Source organism: Zea mays, chromosome 5, assembly GCF_902167145.1.
Source record: "Zea mays cultivar B73 chromosome 5, Zm-B73-REFERENCE-NAM-5.0, whole genome shotgun sequence".
In the NCBI taxonomy this organism is placed as follows: Eukaryota; Viridiplantae; Streptophyta; class Magnoliopsida; order Poales; family Poaceae; genus Zea; species Zea mays.
In genome coordinates this window covers 3,377,461-3,389,601 of record NC_050100.1, presented here as the reverse complement: position 1 = coordinate 3,389,601, position 12,141 = coordinate 3,377,461, and the positions used below count along the sequence as shown (strand labels likewise).

The 12,141-nt window shown below is 37.9% G+C and overlaps 1 long non-coding RNA gene across 1 annotated transcript; it reads right to left on the bottom strand.

The window, feature by feature from the left end:
• Nucleotides 1-317: 317 nt before the first annotated feature.
• Nucleotides 318-1,066, bottom strand: LOC103625783 (uncharacterized). The gene is made up of 2 exons (XR_552531.2): nucleotides 765-1,066; nucleotides 318-625 (listed from the first exon to the last, which is right to left on the bottom strand). It is a non-coding gene; the product is annotated as an uncharacterized lncRNA (long non-coding RNA).
• Nucleotides 1,067-12,141: the final 11,075 nt, after the last annotated feature.

Below are 12,141 nucleotides of genomic sequence, written 5' to 3'. Positions count from 1 at the left end.
GCGCGCTTTGCACGCGTAGTAGACATTTGAGAAATGAATTGCTAAAAATATTACAGTACATATTTGTGAGTAAGTAAATTTTATATAATTGGCAAAAAAATCTTATTGAAATATTCATTGTATATTTACTCCCTGTTCCAATTTGATGAGAGATAACTCGTATACCCTCTTGCTCAGGAAAAAAAAATGTTTGCAGACCGGCTGCTGTTCGGATATCACCAAAAACATAATTTTTAAGGAGTCTAAAATGATTTCGTCCAAGAAATTAATTTCTGCATTTCATCACATGGTATTTTTTTAACAGAGATAAAGCCAGATTTAATAAAATATATACAATAATTAGAGCACTAAGCAGTCATTAGGTTCTGAGTATTAATTATACAAGCTAATAATATTTAGTCTTAATGGCTCCTTTAGAAAGACAATCTACCCTACAGAGAAACGAGCCAGGCCATACGAACTGATTGTATTGTTGTTAGTACTACAATTTCAGGGTTATAAAAGAGGTTGCACAGAATGTAGACATTAGCTATTCTTTGAACTAATTCTATACGCTTGCACATATCATTCTTGGCGGTGCTCTGGTTCCGTGGAATCCTTGATTGTTAGTGGTTCTTGTTTGTGCCTGTGGAATGAAATTTAGAGCATTATTAAATTTACTGATTATTACGAAATATAAGGCATAAATCTATGTTTTGCGCTAAAAGTATATGAAGAACAATTGATATTCTTGACTTGTATTAGATAAGTGTATAGAAGTTTACCTTTTTGGAGGAGACCGAAGATTAGGTTCGATCTCTTTGTCCTTGTCAGCAGGAACTTCCTGCAATAGTTTAAATAGAATATGTCAATTGTATGTAAATGTAGTTAGTATTTTACTGAAACAAGATATGTGAAAGCATTTGCTGATTTTTGATTCATTTTTAGTGTAAGCATATAGAAAAGCGTACGAATTGGGGCATTAAAACAAAGATGATAAAGAATCAATAGTCCCACTCTATGCCTCTATGGAGACTAAGGAAATGAAGAGAGTTTAGATAACCTGGTTGACCGAAAGAAAGTGTTATCTAATGATGTCAACGAGATCTGTTAGATCTTTAGAATGTCTTGTGGTATGAAAAAATATTAATACGTGTATACAACAGTACGAGTATGTCTGTGACATCGGTACAGCGCGTCAGGTGCAACCGTGCAAGATGACGGCAGAAAATGCTAAATCAAAGCCTAATCATATGGAAGATACGACACCCTCGACTAGTAAATGGTGTCCTACTGTCCTGTTTGTTCATGGCACCCACTTGCCTCCAATAAAACAACAAAATATTTTTTACCAAAAAAGTTAGGGTAGATTAGAGTTAGAATCTAACATAAACTGCAAGTAAACGTTTGTTTACGTGGATAACTATTATATATATTCATTCTTTCAACCTCTTTTAATTTTCTCTTTTTATGTCAACTTGGACATTTCTCTCTATTGCTATCACAACATATTGGGGCCTTTAGATGTCTGTATTGGACATGTCCAATACCATTTCAACAGAATACTCTAGTCTACGTAGATGATGGAGATCCATCTATTAGAGAAGGTTTTCTTGAACTGATGTTATATCTAGCCTATCACGTATATCGTCGTCCCGAACTCGACCTTTTTATGGCCTCAAATCCAACACAATATATATACTTTCGTAGCACTTATCTCATCAACATGTCATGTTTTTGTAGGCTAATGTTCTACAATATACAATATAACAAATCTAATCCTCCTTCTATAAAACCTACCTTTTAGCTAGCTTCTCCGGTATCCTTTTTGTCACATAGAACGTTAGATACTTGAAACCACTTCATTCACCTCTACAATAATTTTATGTCTGACATCTTCGTTGATGTTTGTCACTCTTTGTAGCATTGATCCTAAATATAAACATATATCATTCTTGCTGGCCTTTCTCCTTCCTTTATGTGTAGTAGTGCCAAAGTCATATATTGTATATTCAATTTTAGTTATACAGAGTTTAAAACATTTGGATTGTAGAGTTCCTCGTCGCAACTTCACTTTCCTATTTACTCATGTCTGACTTTCATTAGGTAGCATTACATCGTTTGTAAATAGCATGCATCGAGGAATTCCCTCTTGTCCGTATGTCATGACAACATCCATCACTAAATTAAAAAGGTAATAGCTCAAAACTAAACCTTGATGCAATCATATTCTAGTTGAAAAGTCATTTGTGTCCCCATGACTTATTCAAATACTGGTCAAGATATTGTTATACATGTCCTTATTGAGTCCAATATACTTTATTGGAATTTTATATTTGTCCAAAGACCACCACAAAATATTGATTGATATTTTGTCAAGCCTTCTCCAACTCAAGGAAAACTCTGCGTAATCCTTCTCTTATGCTCCATCACTTGTTTATTAAGAAAATGACTTTAATGTTGACCTTTTGAGTATAAAACTAAATTGGTTCATAAAGATTCTTGTTATTTCTCTCAAACACGTTAAATAACTATCTCCCACATATTTATAATATGTCTTATTAGCTTAATACTTCGATAATTAGGGCCTGTTTGATATGGCTCCAAAGTAAAACTCTAAAAAGGAACTGTCCGAGCATGCGAAACACCCTAACTCCAGAGTTGTAACTCTATGGAGTTTTTGGAGCTGCAGTATAATTTTTTGGAGTATCTCTTTTGCTGCTTCGAAAATTCCAAAAAAATACATAGTCATAGAGTTTGGAGTTATTTACCGGCCACTACCACCAGTTATGAGAAACAATCTAAACTCTAGAGCAGAGCTGCTCTATCCAGAGTTTTAGAGTAGAGCTGCTCTAGAGTGGAGCAGAGCCATGTCAAACGTCCTTATTACAACTTTAGATATTTTTTATTGACATCTCTCATTTTATTTTTATCATTAGTTTTCATCACATTTTCTCATAACCTTGACTTATTTATCTCTTCAAACGCGCACCTCCATGGACGACCACTAAAAACTATGCTAAGAGACAACACATTAAATAGTCCAAACATACTCGTTTATAGTCGAAACTGAAAGGGAAATAGGCTCAAACCTTTTCCTAAATGATTTTGGTGGTTGAATTGCCCAACACAAATAATTGGACTAACTAGTTTGCTCTAGATTATATGCTCTACAGGTGCCAAAGGTTCATCTACAACTATACTAAATCGACTGTCCGGAATACCGTAGATTATTCCGGACAGGAGAAGCTTTTTGGAAAATCAGGCCAAGCGCGGACCGTCCGGGTCTTTGCGGCAGACCGTCCGCGACACCTAAATAAACCTCGGACAGAACCAATGCAAAACATGTGTCTCTACTGCGGACCGTCCGATGGAAGAGCAAGCACCGTCCGAGACCACGCGCGGACCGTCCGGGCCCTTGCGGCGGACCGTCCGCGTCACCGCTTTGACTTCGACCAGGAACTATAAATCAGGGACAGTCCGAATAAACCACGGACCGTCCAGCTACAACGCGCGGACCGTCCGGCTATAATTTGCGGACAGTCCGCAGGTGAAGACCTGGTTCAGCCCGAAGGTGACAAGTTGAGCAAAAGGAATTATATAGCTGGCGCGGACCGTCCGGGACCAAGGGCGGACCGTCCGCGTGGTGTCACCGAGGCAGATAGCCGTTGATCTAACCGTTGATCTGTCAGAAGTATCCGTTGAAGATGTCAGAATCGACCGTTGGAGGGTCACGGACCGTCCGGGCCCTAGCCGCGGACCGTCCGCCAGTGCAATTTCTGGCAGATGCGCCCCAACGGCTATATGGGTGGTTGAGGGCTATAAATACCACCCCAACCGGCCACTTCAAAGTGTGGGAGCCCAAGCAACATTCCAAGTCATCTAGTTGACATACTCAAGCCCTCCCATCCACATATATTCATTGATACATCCTATACACAAGATCTAGTCCGCTACAACCAACACAAGTGCCACAAAAGAGAGAGCAAGCAATTGAGAGCTACTCAATTGAGTTTAGCCCTAGCGCCTTGTGAGATTCATAGAGAGATAGTGTGTGCTACATCTTTGTGTTCATTTGCGCGTGGAGTTTTGACTCCCATTCGATCTTCCTCCAAAGTTTTGGAGGCTTGTAAAAGCTAGCAAGAGACACCAAAGAGTGTGGTGGTCCTTGTGGGATCGAGAGTGATCCTTGAGAAGAAGAAGAGCTCGCCGATCCTTGTGTGATCGGGAGAGAGGGAAAGGGTTGAAAAAGACCCGTCCTTAAGTGGACTCCTCAACGGGGACTAGGCCTTCGAGGGCCGAACCTCGGTAAAACAAATCACCCGTGTTAATTGTGCTTTTGCTTGTGATTTGTTTGCTTTCCCTTACTCTAAGTTCTCTTGCACTATTCTTTGCTCATATCATTTGGTGTTGCTTCAAGTTAAACTCTCATTTAAGTGAAGCAACACTCCGCAAGAAAGAACTTGAGTTAGTGCTCTTTTCATCTAAGCTTTCTTGCTTTATTATCATAGACTTATTAGTTGTATTGGTTTATCACTTCCGCATTATTTGAAAGCTATACTCTTTACTAGCAAGAACTTAGTTTTTATACTCCGATAATTGTTCATCTTGTTCTAACCACTAATCAAAGGATCTAGTTGGGGGATAAAGTTTTAATTTTCAGGTTTCGCCTATCCACCCCCCCCTCTAGGCGACTTTCAATTGGTATCGGAGCTAGGCACTTCATCTTGAGTCTAACAACTCGAAGTGATGGCTCGTAGAAGATCCCAAAAGAACAAGAAGACCCAGGAGAACCCAACTCGGAAGGAGGTAACTCTTGAGATATTATGTGATGATTGTTCTAATTATGATTCATGGTCTACTAGTGTGATAAATGCCTTTAGAACCATACATCCTCAATTAGAACAAATTATTAACAAGAGTATTTTTCCCTCTAGTTTTAATGGAAAAATTAATTCCGAGGAGGATCAAAGATGTTATCGCTTAAACTATCTAGCTTTTGACATCTTAACTAATTCTCTTAGCAAAGAAGATTATCATGCCTTCATATCAAACTATAACGAATCCATTCCCGATGCGCATGATATTTGGACTAGAATTAAAATCAAGTTTGATGAGTCCAAACATAATAGTTCATTTGATGCCTCTACTTCCTTTAGTTTTTGTGATACTAACCCTTGCAAGGAAGAAGGAGAAAATGAACGATGGAGACCAAACGATGAATCCACCTCTCCAAAAGGTTTGTCTTCCCATTTCGATTCCCACATGTGTTGTGTGGCCAATGAAAATGATAGCAGAAGCACAAATGAGGATGAGGAGGAAGAAAGAAGTTTTGTGCATCTCTACGCTCGCCTAAGCCAAGAAGATAAGGCGGTCATGCTCAAACTTCTAGAAAGAGCGAGAGAGCAAAGCGAAGCTCGTCAAAGGCTAGAAGATATTCTCTCCATAAAGATGCAACACTTTGACGAGTTGACTAAAGAACATGAGGAGCTAAAGTGCTCTCATGTTGATTTGGTCCAAAGGTATGAAACTATCTCAATTGAGCAAAATAACGCTTCACATTGTATCGCTCAATTAGTAAATAGGAATACCTTGCTTAAGGACCAAGTGGAAAAGCTAAAAATTGAAAATCTAGCTTTTCAAGAAAAATATGATATGCTCCTATGCTCTCATGAAAATCTTAGAGATGATCATATCATATTAAACATTGCTCATGAGGTTGTGATAGAAAATTTAAAATCCCAACAACCTCACTCATGCACATGTATTCAAATTGATACTATATTACCATGTGCTAATGCTTGTTGTTCGTCGACAAGCAAATCTTCTTTTGAGCTAGAATCTACAGGAACAAATGATGATTCATATCAAAAGCTCAAAGAAGAAAATGAGAGGCTAAAGAAGAGCTTGACACAACTTAAAGGGAAATGCATTGCCCAACCTTCTCAAGATAACTGTGATCACATGGTGAAGAAGCTTGAGACGGGAACAACCGTGGCATGCACTACATCCCTTGAAGAAAATGTCAAGGATTTGAGGATTGCCAAGAGGAATAAACAAAAGAAGAAATTCAACACCTCCTCCAAAAGCCTCAACCACGCCTCCACAAAAGGTAACATCCAAGGTAATGATCAAGCCACACTTCACATTAAGAGGTGTAGTGAATGCTTTAAAGAGGGGCACTTGATTAGGTCATGTCCCTACATTAAAAATGGCTTGATTATTAACAAGGATGATAGACTTTGTTTTAAATGCTCCAAGAAGGGACACTTGCTTAGATCTTGTCCCCATTTAAAACAAAAAGGCATAGGGTTAGAAAAGAAGGTTTTTACTAACCATGTAGCAGGCAACAAACAAGGAAAGAAGAAATCTTCAAAATTTGGAAAACGCCTATGCTACACATGCCGAAAGAAGGGACATCAATGCAAAGATTGTCCCATTGGTAAAAATCTCACTCCTAACTTGTCATTTGATTCATATATAACTAGGCAACCCAAGATTGCAACTTGTGCTAGAAAGGTAACAAGTTTACCAAGCGCTAGCACAAAGGACACTTGGGTTCCTAGATCTTTGTTTACTAACCTTAACGGACCCATCAAGCGATGGGTACCAAAATGTGCTTGACAAGATTTGTAGGAGAAGGAGATGGTATGAACCTTTGGGGTGCTTGAGGGAGTTAATTCAATTCTTATCAACTCAAGCTATCAATCTTCAAATGATCTACATATTCAAGATTGACCCAAGGTTACTTCAGTTTATTGTATTCAAAACTCATATCATCTCGGCAAGATATTAATGTTGTAGGAAATAAAGAATCACCATGTGCGGAATATCAAAGCCTGCAACATGGAGGAAAGTCAAGGGATGGTAACATTTATATTCTTAAGTGCAATTATCTTAATTTGTCATGTGTCTTGTGTAGTCACATAGAAATAGAAAGCATTTAAGGATGTTTTAAAATTATGTCATCATTCTTTGAAGAAATTCCTCTCATATGGTAGATTGTGTATTTATCAAATTCTATATTATGACAATCTACATGTCTTTAAATTGTTGCAAGTTCACATGGCATGTCTTTACATTAACTATTCTATTATTGCCATGTTCTAGATATAGAGAGATATTTCATGTTCTTAAAAGAATAAGGTGTCATGTAAGAAATTCAAATACTTAGGACACTTATAAAAGGAAAAATTCTCTCTATAGCTAGAAAAGTGAGACTAATATTTTTATCTAAGTAATTTAAGTAGTCTCACTTGTAGAGAATAAGTTTCTCTATGGAAATGCGTATCTCGTCATGTCTAGGAAATTCTATCCAATAATTCATGTTGTATCTCTTATTGCTTAATTGGATATGATTCTTTCACATTTATCGCTTTCCAAATCATGATTTAGATTTATTCCTATAATCTCAAAGGATTATTTATGCTTGTTTTATGAGTTAAAATTGAGCATAACATCATCTATGAATAATCTAGTTCATGCTATAGAGTTTCCATGTTTTGTTAATCTAACTTCTCATTCCTTACCAAAATGATTACAAAAAGGGAAACTAGTGCTTGTGTTGCTACTAACATTTCTATTGAGCTTACCTATGAAAATCTACAAGAAAGTAAGTGCAAGTTTAAAGCCACAAGCCTCAAAGGGTTGATCTTCACCCTGAGAAAGAAAGGTAAAAGCGAAGGTATGGGAACTCACCTTATTTATCAGATTTAGTTCCCATCAATAGTTATTCACTCTAAATTATCATATCCTATCTTTGTGAAGAAATAGATTCTTTATTGAATTTAGATTGGCTAAGATTTGCATCCAATCTCATTTTCATTAATACACTTATCCATTAGAATCTATTTCATACCTTTGTTATATATGTTCTCATATTGACTTGCCTTTAAGTAATGATCAATAAATTCAATATGAAGAAGTAAATTCCTATGATTAATCAAATGTTTAAATAGTGCATGTTCCTCCTTTTAAATAATGTGCACTAGTGTTAAGGACTTTACTTCATGTATGTATGATCTATGGATGATGAATTGTCTTTATTTTCTATCTAAAGAAATCATCATTCATCTTTTACTCCCTTATGCTATTAACATCTCTCTTAAGTATTTTCATTAAGTTTGGAAGGAAAAAGAGTCAACTATAAAGGGAGGACACTCACATGAAAGACATTAAGTGAAACAACACCTACTTGGACAATAAGTTTGTCAAGAGCATCAATGGTGTGGTTGTGAGTATTCTAAATCTTTTTCATTGTGAGAACACAAGGCTTAAGTTGTTTATTGCAAATCGTATAAGCCTTGATCAAAGATAAATAGTGCTTCTCCCCATTTGCCCTTAAAAATAAGTGCATCCCAATTCTTTCATTTTTGATGCATATCTCTAGGGGGAGCCTATCTCTATATCTTTGTTATATTGAGACGAGCACGCTACCTTAGTAATCTCATATAGTCTCTTGTATGAGAACAAGTTTCTCATAAGGCATGCTACTACATTTCAATTCATCTTGGTAAAATAATGTCACCTTTATCAAGGATTGTAGCTTTCAATGTCAGAGTAGCATATTTATCGGATTCTCCTATTTATAAGCATGTTTGAAAATCTAATGCATATGTTGTTCTTTTGATCGCACCTGTTGTATGATCATTGAATAACTTCAATTATCACTTATGCTTCTTAGTGCTTCATGCAATTTCAATTTGATTTCAATTAGTAATTTCAATCGACATCTATCTTGATATGCACTAAGTTAAAAGGAGAATTCATGATACATTTATGCAATTTGTGATCTACTTGATATATATAATAACATGACTTAGAAAAGGATCACAAGTCGTAGAACTCTCTCTTGTACAAAATATTTCCATATATTATCTTGAGTACAGGTCTTAAAGCAACTAAGACTAAGGACAGAGCACAATGAAGAGAGCATCACCATGTAAAGGTACAAAAAGGTAAAACCATTCAATACTTAATTATACATGTACCTAAATCTTCCTACATTCCTTGCATATCTTGTATAAAAGGAAGAAAAAGCATGTTCATGCATTAACCCTGCTTCATACCTAGTTTAACTTCTCAAACATTCATTTTTACATCTTTGTTTAAACTGGGTGAAGTAATTTTATTGTCAAGGAGCTTAAAGCTTAACCTTGTAACGAGGATAAGCTACCTTTTGTTTCAAAGGTGGATGGTCCTTAAGTCTCCTTGAAATCCTTAAGGGTAAATGCTTGGGATATTTATAACATGCTTTCATAAGTGCATATAATGTCATGAGCATCTCACTTATACTATGACACAATGCACTTTCCACTCTTTATGATATAGACATGGTCTCATTAACCTAATTATGTGCACTTGGCTTTTTAGAACAAAAATTTGTTTTCCTCTCTATGCACATATTTAGGGGGAGCAATCTATATTGTATAGAATTGATTAAGATTAATTGACATATCTTTTTAAATCATGTCTCTTTCCTTTGGTACATTTGCATATTTCTTATCTTTCATTGTGTGCCAAGGCTAAGACTAATATGTTTTCATGAGCATCTCATGTATTAAGTCTTAGATTGAAAGGGAAATGGAGTATTCGGCAAAGACATCGCTTCCACTCAACTCCATTGGTATTATCCACTCTTTGCCGGTATCCCGCCATCTCTCCGTCTTTGGTATAATCTTCACTCATGTTTTATTTGCCAAAGGGGAGAAAGTAGTTGGTTGAGGGCCTACATTTCACTCTGAGTATCCGTTTTTGGCGATTCATGCCAAAGGGGGAGAAAGTATTAGGCCCAAAGCAAAATGACCGCACCACGCACCACCACCTCCTAATTTCAAATTGCCTAATTTCAAATTGGTAAAACTAATGATTTTCAATTGGTAAATTTCAAATTGGTATCTTATTATGTTCAAAAGGGGGAGAAAGTAGTATTTTCAAAATTGATATCTTAAAACCCTCTTGAACACTAAGAGGAGGATTTCATTGAGGGGGAGTTTTGTTTAGTCAAAGGAAAAGCATTTGAAACAGGGGGAGAAAATTTCAAATCTTGAAAATGCTTCTCAAAATCTTATTTATTTATCCTTTGACTATTTTGCAAAACATTTTGAAAAGAATTTCCAAAAGAGTTTGCAAAAACAAAACAATTGGTGCAAGCATGGTCTAAAACATTAAATGTAAATTGGTCTAATTTCAAAGTAACCTTTGCACTTACCTTATGCAAACTAGTTCAATTCTGCACTTATTTATTTGCTTTGGTTTGTGTTGGCATCAATCACCAAAAAGGGGGAGATTGAAAGGGAAATAGGCTCAAACCTTTTCCTAAATGATTTTGGTGGTTGAATTGCCCAACACAAATAATTGGACTAACTAGTTTGCTCTAGATTATATGCTCTACAGGTGCCAAAGGTTCATCTACAACTATACTAAATCGACTGTCTGGAATACCGTAGATTATTCCGGACAGGAGAAGCTTTTTGGAAAATCAGGCCAAGCGCGGACCGTCCGGGTCTTTGCGGCAGACCGTCCGCGACACCTAAATAAACCTCGGACAGAACCAATGCAAAACATGTGTCTCTACTGCGGACCGTCCGATGGAAGAGCAAGCACCGTCCGAGACCACGCGCGGACCGTCCGGGCCCTTGCGGCGGACCGTCCGCGTCACCGCTTTGACTTCGACCAGGAACTATAAATCAGGGACAGTCCGAATAAACCACGGACCGTCCAGCTACAACGCGCGGACCGTCCGGCTATAATTTGCGGACAGTCCGCAGGTGAAGACCTGGTTCAGCCCGAAGGTGACAAGTTGAGCAAAAGGAATTATATAGCTGGCGCGGACCGTCCGGGACCAAGGGCGGACCGTCCGCGTGGTGTCACCGAGGCAGATAGCCGTTGATCTAACCGTTGATCTGTCAGAAGTATCCGTTGAAGATGTCAGAATCGACCGTTGGAGGGTCGCGGACCGTCCGGGCCCTAGCCGCGGACCGTCCGCCAGTGCAATTTCTGGCAGATGCGCCCCAACGGCTATATGGGTGGTTGAGGGCTATAAATACCACCCCAACCGGCCACTTCAAAGTGTGGGAGCCCAAGCAACATTCCAAGTCATCTAGTTGACATACTCAAGCCCTCCCATCCACATATATTCATTGATACATCCTATACACAAGATCTAGTCCGCTACAACCAACACAAGTGCCACAAAAGAGAGAGCAAGCAATTGAGAGCTACTCAATTGAGTTTAGCCCTAGCGCCTTGTGAGATTCATAGAGAGATAGTGTGTGCTACATCTTTGTGTTCATTTGCGCGTGGAGTTTTGACTCCCATTCGATCTTCCTCCAAAGTTTTGGAGGCTTGTAAAAGCTAGCAAGAGACACCAAAGAGTGTGGTGGTCCTTGTGGGATCGAGAGTGATCCTTGAGAAGAAGAAGAGCTCGCCGATCCTTGTGTGATCGGGAGAGAGGGAAAGGGTTGAAAAAGACCCGTCCTTAAGTGGACTCCTCAACGGGGACTAGGCCTTCGAGGGCCGAACCTCGGTAAAACAAATCACCCGTGTTAATTGTGCTTTTGCTTGTGATTTGTTTGCTTTCCCTTACTCTAAGTTCTCTTGCACTATTCTTTGCTCATATCATTTGGTGTTGCTTCAAGTTAAACTCTCATTTAAGTGAAGCAACACTCCGCAAGAAAGAACTTGAGTTAGTGCTCTTTTCATCTAAGCTTTCTTGCTTTATTATCATAGACTTATTAGTTGTATTGGTTTATCACTTCCGCATTATTTGAAAGCTATACTCTTTACTAGCAAGAACTTAGTTTTTATACTCCGATAATTGTTCATCTTGTTCTAACCACTAATCAAAGGATCTAGTTGGGGGATAAAGTTTTAATTTTCAGGTTTCGCCTATCCACCCCCCCCCCTCTAGGCGACTTTCAGAAACGTATTTTAATTTGAAAGGGAGAGAGTATGTATTTTAATTTGAACTAGTGATGTTCGCACGCTTTGCACGCGTAGTAGACATTTGAGAAATGAATTGCTAAAATGAAAGGGAATTAGGCTTACACCTAGTTCCTAAATAATTTTGGTGGTTGAATTGCCCAACACAAATATTGGACTGACTAGTTTGCTCTAGTGTATAAGTTATACAGGTGCAAAAGGTTCACATCTAGCCAATAA